The sequence below is a fragment of the Brienomyrus brachyistius genome, chromosome 17 (genome assembly GCF_023856365.1).
Source record: "Brienomyrus brachyistius isolate T26 chromosome 17, BBRACH_0.4, whole genome shotgun sequence".
Classification (NCBI taxonomy): domain Eukaryota; kingdom Metazoa; phylum Chordata; class Actinopteri; order Osteoglossiformes; family Mormyridae; genus Brienomyrus; species Brienomyrus brachyistius.
The window spans coordinates 17,781,040-17,795,729 of NC_064549.1; the positions used below are offsets into that span (position 1 = coordinate 17,781,040).

Consider the following 14,690-nt stretch of genomic DNA (forward strand, 5'->3'; position numbering starts at 1 on the left):
AAGGCTTCATTGGAGAAGCTGGGTCATTTAAAGAGGAAATTAGGTTAAACTAGTGGTTAGAAACATGTTTCTGTCATATCCAGCAGTTGATTCATCAGTTAACGAGTTATTTAATGTTATGAATAAATAAGTGAATATTATTATTATTATTATTTATTTTGACTAGAGAAAGATATTAATTTGTCAAAAACACTGGGTACTGGTTGCTTGATTCCTGTCCATTGTGACTGAGATCCTTAGATTTTTGAGATTAGGTCAGGCTGCTCACGTGACTTCTCTGAAACAAGCTGTTCCCTCAAAGCATTTAAGGTAGTTCCAGTAAACCCTTTATGTCTGAAGTGATGACTGGAATCAGCTTTAATCATTGGTACGTAATGGTTAAATAAATATTTTAGAAATCCTGAAATCCTGTTTTAATTATATGCGGTTTGTATCTAAAGTCATGTATAGAAGATCACTTGAAGACAGACAGACACACACACACACACACACACATATATGTATATGTGTATATATGTGTGTATATATATATATATATATATATATATATATATATATATATATATGTATGTGTGCATAAAAAGACTGTGGATGAATATATAATAATTAGGGTTGGGACTTGATTAAATAAATTAATCTAATTAGAAGCTTTATAGTTAATCAAAATTAATCACATTTTAATACTTTGACACGAGAAATAAGAAATGTAAGTATGGTTGATGAATGAATCAATAGCAATAAGCTTAAACTTCAAAATCCTGTTTATTTTCCCATCAGTCTACTATACAGACCAATAGATGAATGCAGAACACACAGAGCAAAGTTTTCAGAACTGGAAATTTTGTCCAAAAACGCCAAAGTACTGATTGACTTCAACTGCTCCTATTTTTCAAACATCGTGTTTGAAAAACCAGAAAAAAAACAAACAATCCCATTTCAGTCAAAAACCCCCTCAAGTATCCCTGACCAAAAATAAACAGACCAACAGTTCAAGATAATACTCATCACCTTGTGCGTTAATATAAACTGTATGCCTGGAACTCGTGCACTGAGAAACATTCTGCAGTGCAAATCAAAGTGTGCGTTAAATGTCTTAATTTTTCAATTAGTTATTTTTTCCATAATTAATCGAAATTAACACGTTAATGTTAATACACGTTAATACAGTGATTTATTAAGAAGAAACTTAACCATACCTAGTAAAGAAAAAAATACATGTTGAACTACATTTTTATTGAACTACTCCAGTTGGCTTGTGGAAAACATTCTTAAGTTCAAACCACTGCTTATGACCCAAAATCTTAAGAGTGTGATTACACAACTAAGAATGTCTCTTTCTTCTGTGGGCCCCCTTTGAATATTTTTTGCTTTGAACTGAATATTTTCACATTCCATCACTTTATGATGAGTCACTGTGGACCCCCTAGGGATCACGGAGTCCTGGCTGAAATTCCCTTGTTTTAGGAGTTAACACTAAATCTATGCTCATCTTTCATGATGGTAACTCTAAGCTATTAGTTAAGTTCTCCCCAAATAAGCTTGATGGGCCGAATGGCCTCATTTGTAAATTTCTTATGTTCTTATGTAACTGAAACTCAAGAAAGGGCAAATCTTTGCAATGACAACGATTCCCAGTGTTCCTTAAATATTAATCGAACGATTATCAAAATTTAAATGTGATGTGCTAAGTAAATATAAATCAGAGACTTTGTTTATTAATTGGTTGGTTACATAAGAACATAAGAAATTTACAAACGAGAAATTTACAACCTCGTTTGGGGAGAACCTAAGTAATAGCTCAGAATTGTTAAAATCTTATCTAGCTCTGATTTAAAGGAACCCAGGGTTTTAGCTTTCACTACACTAGCAGGAAGACTATTCCATACTCCAACTACATGCTGTGTAAAGAAGTGCTTCCTCAAATTCATTTTAAAATGTTCTGCTAATTTCTAATGAGTTAGTATTTAAACTAATATTGAAGTAGCCATTTGGCTGAACAGCATCCAGACCTGTTAGAATCTTATATACATGGATCATGTCCCCCCTAAGTCTCCTTTGTCTGAAGCTGAACAGATTCAGCTCAGCTAACAGCTCCTCATAAGACATTCCTCTAAGACCAGGAATCATTCTCATAGCCCTATGTTGCACCCTTTTCAAGGCAGCAATGTCCTTTTTAAGGTCTGGTGACCAATCCTGCACATAACATTCTAGGTGGGGTCTTACCAAGGAATTATATAATCGTAGGATCACCTCCCTTGACTTCAACTCCACACACCTAGAGACGTAACCCAACATCCTATTGGCCTTTTTTATTGCTTCCCCACATTGACGAGAGTGGGACATGAAAGCATCAACATTTATTTCCGTGGAACCCATAAAATATCTGTACTTTATATTTCAGCTCCCTGCGTGGATTACCTTACATTTATCTATGTTAAATTTCATCTGCTAGGTATCAGCCCAGTTGCTAATTAAATAAAGATCCCATTGTAGCCTCTGTGCTGCTAGATCAGTATCTGCTACACCACCCACCTTGGTGTTGTCTGCAAATTTAACCAGTTTACTGTATGTATTGGTGTCAGTATCATTAAGGTAAATTAGGAACAATAGTGGCCCTAAAATTGAACCCTGTGGTACCCCACTATGAACGCAGGCCCACTGTGACATTGTGCCTCTAAAAACTACTCAATGCTTCCTGTGTGTTAGCCAGTTTTTGATCCAAGCTGGTACAGTCCCTAAAATCCCTGCAGCTTTGAGCTTAAGCAAGAGCCGTTTGTGGGGGACAACATCAAAGGTCTTCTGGAAATCTAAGTAGATCACATCGTAGGCCTTTTTGTGATCAATTTTTCTTGTAGCTTCCTCAAAGAACTCAAGTTAATTAGTTAAACAGGATCTACCTCTCCTAAATCCATGTTGACTATCCCTCAGAATGTTATTTGAATCCAAGTAATCTACCATTTTCCCTTGAATTATAACTTCCATTACTTTTCCAGTTATGCAAGTTAAACTGATTGGCCTATAGTTTGCTGGATTACTTCTATCCCTTTTTTTGAATATGGGCGTTATATTAAAATCCTTCCAATCAGAATGTACCACACCAGCAGATAAGGATTTCTGAAATAGTAAAATTAAAGGTTGGCTAAGAATATCCCTCATCTTTTTATACTATAAGTAAGATACCATCAGGGCCCTGCGATTTATTTATTTTTAGCTTAGCTAGGCTTTGGGCTACATCAGTCTCAGTTATACATATATTGGTCATAGACGATGCTGTATTTGTAGTAAATGGTGGTAAGTTACTCATGTTCTCTACTGTGAATGCCCGTGTAAAATAATCATTAAACTCATTTACTATATCAATTTCATTTTCAATTATAAGGCCCTTACTATCCTGCAAATTAGTGATTTCAGCTTTTAGAGCTCTTCTGGAGTTAAAATACTGGAAGAAACTTTTACTGTCATCCTTAGCCTTCAATGCAATTTTTCTTTTGACATTCCTCTTAGAGAGTCTAATGTTGTTTTTTAACTCAGCCTCTAGACTAAGATACTCCTGCTTAGTTTTTAAATCATTAGTTATTTTCCATTTGTGGAACAGAGCCCTTTTCCTACTGACTTTATTCTTAATTTCCTTATTAAACCACCTTGGTCGTAGTTTCCTAGATTTAGTTTAGCTGGAAACAGGTATGAAGTCCTCTTGCACTTGCAACAATGAGCTTTTAAAAAATTCCCATGCCTCTTCAACCGTTTTGCTATTTCAGTCCATCCAGTTTACAGTTTAATAATTTAAACCCACCTAAATGTTTACTTTCATTTAATAAATATTTGCCCATGATAAGCAGTGGGGAAGTGCATGGTGGTGCAGTGGTTAGCAGTGTTGCCTTACACCTCTGGGACCTGGGTTCGAGTCTCCGCCTGGGTCAGATGTGTGTGGAGTTTGCATGTTCTCCCCATGTCGTCGTGGGGTTTCCTCCGGGTACTCCAGTTTCCCCCCACAGTCCAAAAACATGCTAAGGCTAATTGGAGTTACTAAATTGCCTGTAGGTGTGCATGTGTGAGTGAATGGTGTGTGAGTGTGCCCTGCGATGGGTTGGCCCCCCATCCTGGGTTGTTCTCTGCCTCGTGTCCATTGCTTCCGGGATAGGCTCCAGACCCCCCATGACCCCCCACGACCCAGTAGGATAAGCGGTTTGGAAAATGGATGGATGGATAAGCAGTGGTATGACAGATATATTCATGGAATTATCTGACTATTACAATCGATTGAAAAAATATATTCAACATTCAAATGAATTATCAGAAATCTGACAAACAATGAAGTATTTTTATCAACTTCTCTCACAAAGAAATTCATTCATTGCCTTCCTTTTGTACGTGTACATTAGTCAAGGTGTTTCTTATTTAAAACATAGAATAATGGATCACATGCCTCTGCATTAATAAAAATTTATTTTAACTGACAATGAATCCTATTTGCTGTGATTGGTGTCCCATCCTGGATTATTCCCTGCCTTGAGCCTGTATCTTCTGCGACAAGCTCCGGACCTCAGCGACTCTGAATAGAACAAGCGGGTACAGAAGATGGATGGATGGATGGATCCCATTTGAGGGTCCAATTTAGGGCAGCAATCTAGCCAGTTCAAATATCTGTCATTATCTATGTTTATAGACTTGATTGCACAACATGAGATGCTTCCAACTTTGAAACAAAACTCATTGTCATTGCTACATAGTTTGTATACATTTTATAATTTTGTAATTATGTCCTAGTTTTCAGCATTTTAGTTCAGTAAAAATTACTTATTGCAGGAACAGCATATAAGTACCTAGAAAATTAAGCTCTTGGAAAAACAGCACTGTATTCCCAGGACAGCCATATAACCCTTTTCCCCAATCTAATCCTTACTCATCCCACACACCCCAACCTCTACATTAAATGTGTTTTTGAAAAAATGCTCTGAGTCGTAGTTGTGACACATCATTCTGAAACTACACCTATTCATTTATTGCACATTCCACTTACCCACAAATTTCCACATTCACCCCCCACCACTTAGGCGATTAACTGTATTCTTTTGTATATTTTAATGTCCATGTCTTAAAATGTCATTATTTATAGTCTAAATATTTATCACTTTCTCATTTTACACTATGCCCAACATGTTCTGTCACATAACACACAAACTAGCTACCCTATAATGTCATAGTCACTTAGATTGTGATTTTCTTCTGAGATCAAATGTTACTGCTATCTAGTTTGTTTTTGACTGTACATACACACGCTCCAGTTGGTCAGAAAATAATCTACCTCCCAGGCACAGTCGGGTGAACATAAAATCTGTATAATGGACCAGATCCTCAGAGCCCCGCTCACGACATAGCAATAAAAATATTGTATGAAGAAATGAATAAAACGTGACCACAGTTTAACTAAAATTAGAGAGCAAATAAAAAGGTGTTATATTAGCATTTTAATTTTGGTAGGAAATATTTATTTATTGTAACACTAGACTAAAGATGAGCATGTACACAAATGACAAAGAAGCTGAAAAAAATAACAATGTGTAACAAGTATTCCCTGAATGGGGAGGGGGGTTCACCTATGATAAACGTCACCTAATAAAAATCCACCAGTAAACATAAGTATTCCTGTAATACCCTACACACTCTCCCTACCTCTCCAAAAAAAACTTTATTAAAGATTCAACTTTGTGCGACTCACACAAAATGATCACTTTTCACTGATTAGAAATATGACTACATACTGACTACATATTTCTACATATGTACTGTATGTCACATAATTAAATTCCCCAGCGATAAATTTTGCCGACTACCTACTAGAAAATCATCTTGGTTCCCACAGTTCCCACACTCTTTCTCTCTTTCATGATTTGCCTCATCTAATACAATGACTAATCACATTGTAGACAGACAGAGACTGTGTATCTTTGAACACAGTACTTAGCTTTGTCAGTGTATAAGAGTAACACATTACAGCCTGTGATTTGATTTAACCTTACACATCATCACTCAAAACCAACAAGAGCAGGGTCTTTTTGGTTTTATGCATTAAAGGAAATGTGTAATGGAGTTTGTGTCACCCTCCCGGAACCCCCCTGCTGGGAGCTGATGATCTCAGTGCTTGTGTCTGCCTCCCTAAGCTCAATTTTGCTTCTCGCACATGGTCTGAACAGTCATATCTCATGACTTCAGTGTCTCATCGACTTTGTCTGTATATCTCACTGTTTTCTTTTCACTTCTCTTCCTCACAAAACCAGGATTTGTTATCACGACTTTCTGTAGACACATAATGGAACAGATATAAGTCTAGATAATGTGAGTAATACTGAGTGAGACATGACTCTGTCTAGGAAATGATGTGTGGCCCTCAGATCATATTCTATCCCATGACTTGTGTTTTTTTTGCGTTAATGCTGCAGTACTTTTTAAGGGGATATCAAACAGATACAAATTTGATCAAATCAATGTTTTATTTATTTGCTATTTTTTCATATTTTAAACAAATGATGGAAAAACAATAAAAGTTTTATGGGCTCCAGACCCATTTGTGTTTTGGTGGGTTACGCTTCTGTGCTTGTGACCAGGTTGTCACTGCTTCAAATCCAGTCCTTGGCAGAATAGTCATATATCCATTGAACTCTTCACCCTGGCTTCGGTGTCACCTGTGGGTGTGTACATATATCACTGGAGATCAAGATGGGATGAGTGAAAAGAAGCATTTCAATGTACTTCTACAGATGGTGAATAAAGCACCTAAGCACATGTATATCATATCAAGCAGAGTGTCTATTCTTCCACTCCCAGTCAAATCCCATTGCACCTCACCTGAATACTCGGCAAACCGATAGCATCAATCTGGTCAATTGGCTGGGGGTTGAGGGTGTTCCATGAAGCAGGATTTCTCAGTTAGCTGGGTTTACTTAAGCTAGAAGTCATGATTCTCCAATAGGAATGCTCTTTACCTAAACTCTTATCCAGCTTTATCAGGCCAACTAGCTGATCTCAGTCACATCTCACCATTGCTTTGAAAAATATATAATTAATTGCGTACTGGGGCAGCATGGTGGTGCAGTAGTTAGCACTGTCACCTCCTTCATTTGGGACCTGGGTTCACATCTCCTCTAGGGTTCCGTGTTTGGAGTTTGTACAGTACAAAAACATGCTGAGGTTAATTGGAGTTACCAAATTGCTTGTAGGTGTGAGTGTTCTCTGTGATGGGTTGGTGCCCCATTCTGGGTTGTTCCCTGCCTTGTCCCTGTAGCTTCTGGGCAAAGAATGCAACAATAAAAAGAAAAAACAGAAGTTTACAAAAAGTTTGAACAGAGTGACCAGGATGGCGTCTGGACTCTACCGCGCCATCTTCCTACCGACAGGAGCTAGAGAGAAGGAATGTAACCTCTCTGGTAGGAAAGGAGCCTGAGCTAGTGTGGGAGGCAGAGATATACTGTCTAGATATAGTCAGACTTAGCTCAATGCACAGCATGGGCTCTGGAACCAAACTGCTGGAGAGGGGCTGGACTCTGCCACTCAGGAGTTGCCTTATGTGAGTGGCATTGGACAGGTGTGGGTTTTCCTCATACCCCACTAGTTTGGCGCTTGTATGTTGGAGTTCACACCTGTGAATGATCTCCCTTCGAAATCAAGTCAGAGGTTGGGCTCTGACTATACAAACATCAATTTAGAGTATCAAGCATTCTTGGAGATCTTAGGTGAGGTGCTGGATGATGCCCCCTCTGAGGAAACACAGGAACAACGTGTGTTAAACGTTTTTATACTATGAACATTAACCTACCAGATAAAGCTATTTCCACATATCATGCTTTCTTCAAAAGAAATGAAAATATCAAATCAGCTATTAGAAAGTTTACAAGCAGAACAAACAAGCAAACCAAGATCTGAGCTTGTTTAGCCTGTGGGACTCTGAAAGGAGCTGGCAGATACTGACAGGCTAACTGGAATGCAGCTTTGGCCGTTGCGGAAGCAAAAAACTTAGGTGCACCATAGAAAATGGTTTTCAGTCAGTCACAAAGAGATTCAGGCAATTCAGGAGAGGGCAGCAGGACAGCAGCCATGCTTTTTACAGCAGGGATTGAGTGCTGTTGACTTCAACTGGGGACATTAGTGTGGACATTCCAAGTAGTGGAATTACTTTGAAGACCTCCTAAATCACACTGACATGCCTTTCTTGGAGGAAGTAGAGTCTCATGACTGGGAGGAGGACTTGCCCATCATTTGGGCTGAGGTCACTGAAGTAGCCAAAAAAACTTCCGTAGTTTGGCTTCAGGGGTGGATGAGATTTACTCTGAGTTCCTGAAGGCTGTTGAGGTGACTGAGCATTCTTTGCTGTCATGCCTCTTCAACATTGTCTGGTGATTTACCCTCATAGGAATACTGGAGGGCTTAATGGAGTTTAACAGTGTTTTGTGGACTTGAAAAAGGCATACAACCATTCCTATGGGTTGTGCCACAACTGCTGATACAGTGCATCAGGTCACTGTTTAACTTAAGCAAGAGGTTGGTTTGCATTGCTGGCAGTAAGTCAGGCTTACTCCCCGTGGGTGCTGGACTCTCCCAGGACTGCCATTTGTCATCGATTCTGTTCATATTTTTTATGCACAGAAGTTCTAGGTGCAACCAAGGGGTGGAGGGTGTCCAGTTTGGGTACCTCAGGATCACATCTTTGCTTGTTGCAGATGATGTGCACCTGTTGGTTTCATCAACCTGTGCCCTCCAGTGTGCATGGGGCAGCATGAGGATCAGCACCTCCAAGTCTGAGGCCATGGTTCTCAGCTGGAAAAAGGTGTATTGCACTCTTTAGGTGGTTGATGATTTATAAGCCTAGTTCATATTTTTCCACGTGGGCTTTCATGTCCTTTTGGGCTGTGGGCAGTCATGCGTGTGGCAACTTGTGTTCATGCTACATGTGGCTGCAGATGCACATGTTCAAAGTGAGTCCATACACACTGCAGTGATATTCAGTCAGACCAGGAGAGGGCAGATGTATTGCAAAAAACACAAATAAAAGCAGTGTGAAACAGGTAAACTTTTATGAACAGTTTTAAAGTTTAATCAAGGCTTGGGTGGTATTGTGGTAATTAGGTACACTGCAGTATTTTGAAATCACTACAACAAAATTAGTCAGGACTGCAACCCCCCTTACCCACTTGGTGCTCACCATAACTACTACAACAACAATAACTATTCTTCCTCTACTTTTTTGTCATTAACCACTGATCTGTGAAAATCCATGCTGCCACCTACTGGGGAATCTAATTAATTATCACGCACCTGTGTGGTCAATGAACACTGATACATACGGTTTCCGCTAGACATAAAAATCTGTGTTACACATGCACCGACTGCAGCCATCTGAGGCCAACCCCTGATGCCGAAATTTACATCACGTCCTCTTGTCCACGACTGAAAGCACATGCAGAGAAGTGAAGTATAGATTGGCTTTTACAGGCCCAAGTGGACCAGTTCAAGTGTCTTGGGATATTGTTTTTAGGAGTAAGGAAAACATGGAGCAGAAGTGATGTGGACATATGTGGACATAATGGTCTGTTGTGCTGAAGAGAGAACTGAGCTGAAAAGTGAAACTATTGAATTACCAGTAAATCTATGTTCCTACCCTCACTTACAGTCACAAGCTCAGGATAGTGAGCTAAAGATTGAATCCACCAAACAGTTTTTGAATTATCACTGTACCTACCAAAGCATCTGTGGTGGCAGCGAACTGGCACTAAAACGATATGTATTTCCTGAAGTCTATGGAATACAATTATTCGTATATATATATAATTTTCCTGGGAAGGATAGGGTCAATACTTATCTTTAGAGTAGGGGGTGATGCTTAAGTGTTACCTAATAAGGAATTTGCTTTTAAAGCATAAGCTTTTTTTTCAGAGTTCAGCTACCTCTTTCTAACTCAGTGATGACATAAGCATCACTCATTTCCTCATCAATTGGTTGAAACCAGTTTGTACAGGAACTGCAGCTGTTAAATGGGAGCGTTCTCAGCAGTCTCTGAAGCTTTTTCCTGACAGAATGCAGCAGTGTCACAGGGGAAGCCAGAAGGGCTGGATACAAAGTAGTCAATATTGTTGGTGAATAAATGCCACACAAAGTGTTTACTCTAAGTCAATTGCTTTTAAAAACCTCTTAATTATGCTACTGCAGGACTTCTGTTTTCTTTGTTCTCTAGGCACACCAGCATTTGGAACGTCACTTCTGTGGAGCTGTAAGATGAAGGAAGAATAGAGGCCACCATCTCAGTAGGGTAAGATTTTTCAAGCTCAGTTTGGGAAGCATATAGATGGTCAGTATTATTTGCCGTTTTTTAAAAACATTTTGGTGGTTTTAACCAAATATGTAAATATGCTCTCAGATGGGTCGTGAGCACTGAGCTGAATGTTTAACAAAGGGTGCCATGCTTCTTGGGTAGTTAGTGTCTATTGTGGAGCAGTGGGGAGAACAGGACCATACTTTTAAAGGTACAACTTTCATTCAGAAAGAGATGCAGACATGGGAGGCCTGGAATAGTAAAGTTAATCTCTAAAAGATCTAGCATCACAAGCCTCACAGCAAATAATACAGGTGGTAATGTGTCTTATATTAATTGAAGAAAAGTGTTCAATTGATTGGTGCATTTGTATTTTATATTATTGATATTTATAACTTTGTTCAGAGGTCCATTTGAGTTTTTCCACCCTGTTGGGTAGCTTATCAGACTAGTGTTGGCTGGTAACATCCCTTGGCAACAAAAGTCTGTAGGCTGCCCAACACGCTGGGCTTCATCATAAGGAGCAACCTTCCCTTTTTTAAAAATCACTGTCATCAATTCCCATTTTCACTGTTTCAGCCTAGTACAAGTTCCTCTTCACAATGTTCTGTGAAATCGAGTTGTGAAGTACAGTTTAATAAGGAGTATGGTCTCAGGTTCAGTGGGAACGTGATCCATTTTCTGTTTGGTATTTTTACTTTGTCATACATTCCAAGACAGTGAACTAAGGTCCTTTTCTTATGTATCACTAGCTTTCTGTGATGTACTGTTGGGGGAATCCAAATGAAATGTCTTCCTTGTTGTCTAAAATGGATCTCATTTACCTTTTTTCATCTCTTGTAAACTTCCAGGATTACCCCACTTACTGTTTATCTTAATGGGTACTAAAATTATCTCTGGGTATAGCTGTTTGTGTAGAGCAATCTTAAGAGGATCTGACAGACCTGTCTTAGCAATACGCCCTTATACAGTGTTTTTGGAAGACTGTTGCTAAGGGGTTCAGTTATGTGCAACATTTGACTCTGTCTATGCATGTGTATACTTTTTATTAAACTTTTTTTTTTTTTCAAAAAATTAAAAAATAAAGTTATGGATCCTTTTGGGAAATATTCTTTTCATTATTAAAGGGCTCACACTAGGGATGGGTTCATAATGTACTACCTCATTAACACATATTTTTACTATACTTCACATCAGTAGTTTCAGAAATTGGTTGAGGTAGCAACAAAATAGTTACTATGTTAATATGATTTTAATGCAGCATTGATCAGATCCTGGCATGCTGTAGGCCACACAGGACTATATTTATATATTTATACAGTACCATTGTTAGAGGACTATACTCAGGAACTCACAATCAAGAAAAACAAATTTAATAATCAGAAGATCAATAACTAAAAACAATTATTCCAGCAGGAATTGAAATCCTTCCTGTTTTTATTATATTTACATAAAATTAAGTGGGCATTTAAAATGGATGGATGAGAAAACATTACATGTGATCACCTCAGTTCCACACCAATTAAAGACCAAATTAATTTCCCATTATTTTCCCAAAGTAATAATGTTTAAATGTTGTTTTCCTCAACAAATAAAAAACAGTATTTGTTTAAAGTGTGGCTTTTGAATAGCTGGTAAACGTAGGGATTCCACGCAAGGTTAATGAGAGGGCCGTGGCATACAGGAGGATCGGATGAGCCGGCCATGATAGACTGGACTTCAAGAGAATGACGTTGCGTATTTCAATGTCCATTATTAAGATTCCTAATAAATCCCTCATTTTTGATCCATCATCTCCTTGTTCCTGCTTCTGCGATCTGAGTCCTGACAGCTTTTCTACTGTATGAGACATCTGGTCAATTTTGTACAAGAAAAATAGCAAAAGATGATTAATCTTTCAATGCTTTATGGAAAAACAAGTAACACGAGCAGTGCTTAAGAGCAATGACACACAATGGAAACATACAGCCATGGAAAAAGTTGAGACCACAGCACAATATTTTGTTTCACTTGTCAATTTATGGGTGTGTGTCTGTGAATTTATAAGGATATAAGATTAAGGATAAGATATAAGGATATAAGACAGGTCTGGATGCTGTTCAGAAAATGTCTATTTCAATATTAGTTTGAATACTAGCACTCGTGGCCATAAGTGGAAATTAGTGGAAGAACATTTTAAAATGAATTTCAGGAAGCACTTCTTTACACAGCGTGTAGTGAGTATGGAGTAGTGAGTCTTCTTGCTAGTGCAGCACAAGCTAAAACCCTGGGTTCCTTTAAATCAGAGCTAGATTTTAACAACTCTGAGCTATTAGCTAAGTTCTCCCCAAACGAGCTTGATGGGTCGAATGGCCTCCTCTCGTTTGTAAATTTCTTATGTTCTTGTGTTCATCCCTCCTTGGTATTCAGCTGTGATATGGGTAAAACCCAACTTATTTAGTGTTTACCTATTATACAGCCGGATTTGTGTTCCAAGTATGGAAGAAAGAGACAATTGTGGAAATGTAACGATAGATCTTCCAGTGTTGTCAATTTGTCCTAACTGTCAATTTAGTCCCACCGCAGCGTGTTTCGACAGACATATCTATCGATCCGCTACCCTATCGAACAGGCAGCTGACATATGTATCTCCATACACTGACATATGTAATCTGAACATCCTACCTTTATGAAATACATGAGTAGCATATATCGATAGACAGAAATACTTTATTAAATTATCCAACCTTTATAAAATCCATAGGTAGCCAAGTTTTTGATAGATTAATAAAGTGTGATACTGACAGTAAATGGCGTAGTAAAATATTAAATATATATCAACATTAAAAATGCACAATTTAGAACAACTGCGCAAGACTCAGCTCTACCTCCAAGGGAAGTAATTTTGTTGTGCGCATGCACAGAACCCAACGGTAGGACGTTTTGATAGGTAGGACTTTGCAAATATTGTTATTGCTGTGTAATTGTTAGGGTTTGGCTGGCACTGGATATCGGTATTGGAGCAGAAAGAAAATCAGTCGCTCATCCCTAGTTTCCATTGAGTAAATTAAGTGGTTATAGAAAATGAATCAACACCTTTCAGATTCAAGAATTCAGTAGTGCCATGATATAAACTAAAACAATCAATTCCGGTTTAGAAATAACACACTAATAGCAAAAGTAGTGCAATTTAAGAAATATAGTGCAGTTTGCAGTAATGCAGTTTGAGCAACACTGATGGCATGGCATAACAAGAACTGGTGTGGCTTCAACTGGATATCAGTACAACCAGTCAGATAAAATTTGAAGTTCAAGTACCACTGGAGATATAACAATCTAGTACACTTTAAATCTGATTTCAACAATGCACACAAAATCTGTTTATCAGTCCAACATCAATGCAAAGATTAGTTTAAGTAACACTTGAACATAGCTTACAAAATATTGGTAAAAATATTCGGTAAAAATCAAGACATTAGCATCGATCCTACGTGTCGGTCTTGGGCGATATTGCCAGCCTGTATATTTTAACTTTATCTATATTCAAAGTTAGCAGCACCAGAACTAAAGACACGGCTACTAAAGTAATGGAGACGATTACATTGAATGATCAGCCATTTTTTGGATTGGAGGACAAAGGATTTCCTGACATTTACTAAGTTGCATTCTACAGCAAAAGCCATGGTTCACAGAGAGCTTACAAAGGTATCAGTCAGGAGAAGGGCACAAAAAAAATTCCACGGCATTATATATACCATGGAACACTGAAGACAGTCATCAAGAAATGGAGAAAATATGGGACAACAGTGATGTTACAGAGAACTGGACATTCTTCCAAAATTGAAGAAAAAGATGAAAACTGGTCAGAGAGGCTGCCAAGAGGCCTACAGCAACACTGAAGGAGCTGCAGGAATTTCTGGCAAGTACTGGTTGTGTACTACATGTGACAACAATCTCCTGTATTCTCCATATGTCTGGAGTATGGGGTAGGGTCACAAGATGGAAGAAAACTAAGAAAAGCATCCAGGCCCGGCTAAACTTTGCAAAAAAAAAAAATGTAACGTCTTTGACAAGTATGTGGGAAAATGTGTTATGGTCTGATGAAACCAAGGTTGAACTTTTTGGCCACAATTCCAAAAGGAATGGTTGGCACAAAACAACACTATGCATCACCAAAAGAACACCATACCCACAGTGAGGCATGGTGGGGGCAACGTCATGCTTTGGGGTTGTTTTTATTCAGCTGGAACTGGGGTTTGGTCAAGGTGGAGGGAAATATGAACAGTTCCAAATACCAGTCAATTTTAGCCCCAAACCTTCAGGTGTTTGCTTAGAAAGCTGAAGATGAGGAGGAATTTCACCTTTTAGCACGACAAAGACCCCATACATCCAAATCAACAAAAGAATG

At 38.4% G+C, this 14,690-nt stretch overlaps 1 long non-coding RNA gene across 1 annotated transcript; it reads left to right on the plus strand.

The window, feature by feature from the left end:
* The first annotated feature begins 10,071 nt into the window (after positions 1-10,071).
* Positions 10,072-11,410, plus strand: LOC125712404 (uncharacterized). The gene is made up of 2 exons (XR_007383298.1): positions 10,072-10,127; positions 10,226-11,410. It is a non-coding gene; the product is annotated as an uncharacterized LOC125712404 (long non-coding RNA).
* Positions 11,411-14,690: the final 3,280 nt, after the last annotated feature.